The sequence below is a fragment of the Sprattus sprattus genome, assembly GCF_963457725.1.
Source record: "Sprattus sprattus genome assembly, chromosome: 6".
NCBI classification, from domain to species: Eukaryota; Metazoa; Chordata; class Actinopteri; order Clupeiformes; family Clupeidae; genus Sprattus; species Sprattus sprattus.
This window is the reverse complement of record NC_137925.1, coordinates 7,041,338-7,042,977: the sequence shown is the minus strand read 5'-3', so window position 1 is coordinate 7,042,977 and position 1,640 is coordinate 7,041,338. Positions and strand designations below refer to the sequence as shown.

The window sequence follows — 1,640 nt, the reverse complement described above, 5'->3', positions numbered from 1 at the left end:
CGCTTAACCAAATGTTTTCAAATGCTTGCAATTATGACACAGGCTACATTCAGTGAATCTTGGACCTGGTTCTAATTTGAGTTTATTCTTATTTTTGTAGTTTATTTTGTTTGCCTTCCTTTTAACACAATCTGTCTTGTGGTATTTTTTCTCTGTTCGAACACACAATGCAACTGTTCCTCCTTGTGACACAAAGTAAACTCACAGAAAAATACATCTCTTCAGCAACTTCAAACTATCCTGTATAACAGCATCAAGTCGTTACACAATATAATAAGTTGCCAGTCGGACCACATCTAAAGAACATTTAATCGAACACAAATATACACGCAGCACAGAACTGTCAAATGTTAGTTAAAGTTCATGTAGGAAATCGGTCAAACCATTGCAGTGGCACAAGAACATTTGAAATGATGCGTCTACATTTTTCTTTTTGTTCAGTGTACTTGACTGCTGAGGAGTAACCATTTATACCCACCCTTCGAGGTTCAGTTTTCATTGTCAAGGCTAAAGCATTTGCAAGCTGAATGAAAACTTACATTTCAGAGGCAGTAAGGTTCCTTAGAAGTTGTTACATTGTCACAAAACGTCCATGCGTTCCACGTCTGACATGATCATGCGATATAAGTAGGTTAAGTTAACCAGTAACTTCAATTGAATAGGCACTTACAGCTTGAGGTTAACCTTTCTCAAGCTAACAATGGCATAATTCAGTTATCAGTTTTCCTTTTTTCCAGAATGCGAATGAGAATTCCGCTTGTTTAATTAATGCCGTGACGAACTAAGTTATGAATCAGGCATGTTAATGTGTTTGTCCGTCATTGTGAACGAAAGTATTGTCTTAACAAAAATACAACCTGAGATTAAGTTACAAGTTGTTAAGGGTTTTCCAGGAAACGCTATCTTGTAAAATGTCACAGGTAAGTAATTATCCGTCATGTCTGCAGAGGGCAAGCATCGTTACAAAGGTAGCCTGCTTAAACGACTGCCTGTGAAACTGTCAAATAAACAACAATAGTTAGCCTCGCGTCGCTTCGCTTGCAGAAAGGCTGGCTAGCTAACTTACTAGCAACTTACCTACAATGTTTTCCTTAAAATTACCACTTTTTTTCCTGAAATGACATGGCATGTTGAGGTTCTCCGTGTCCCTTACCTTTGAATGTAGCTCCACAAATCAAAAATGTGAATATCACGCGTAGAAATATAAAAGGATCCTGTATGGTCTGTGTGGCTAGCTGGTAGAGAATGACTCGCGACCGCAGCTGATAATGAAATCACATGATGCTCCTCCGAAGTCATGTGATTGGCCCTGAGCATTGGCTGGTTTGAGTGCGAGAGAGAGTCGGCTGTTAATTCAGTGTTGTGTAGTCTGCTGTTTATTCATTAGTTATGTGTTATTTTCAGGCTTGTTAGTCATCGACTTTGGCTTTTCCCTCTGTTTGTTCTTGTCATAATCTCAGATTTAGTCTTCAAGTGAGTGCTATAAAAGAAACGTCAACAGTGAAATAAATGTAAACAAATTTGCTTTATTTTTTATGAATGTACAGAATCAAATGCCGCAAGTTATATCGTATTTTTTCAAACAATTAGGCTATAGTTTTCACTGAATGCTTATAAATGAACAATTTTTTCTCCCATAC

The 1,640-nt window shown here is 37.6% G+C and overlaps 1 protein-coding gene across 1 annotated transcript in view; it reads right to left on the bottom strand.

The window, feature by feature from the left end:
• The window catches only part of grnb (granulin b), a 17,902-nt gene extending 16,615 nt beyond the window's left edge, over positions 1–1,287 (bottom strand). Inside the window, exon 1 of the mRNA XM_080841035.1 lies at positions 1,154–1,287. The gene's annotated coding sequence lies outside the window, so the exon portion shown is untranslated. The remainder of the gene's footprint in view (positions 1–1,153) is intronic.
• Between the last annotated feature and the right edge of the window lie 353 nt (positions 1,288–1,640).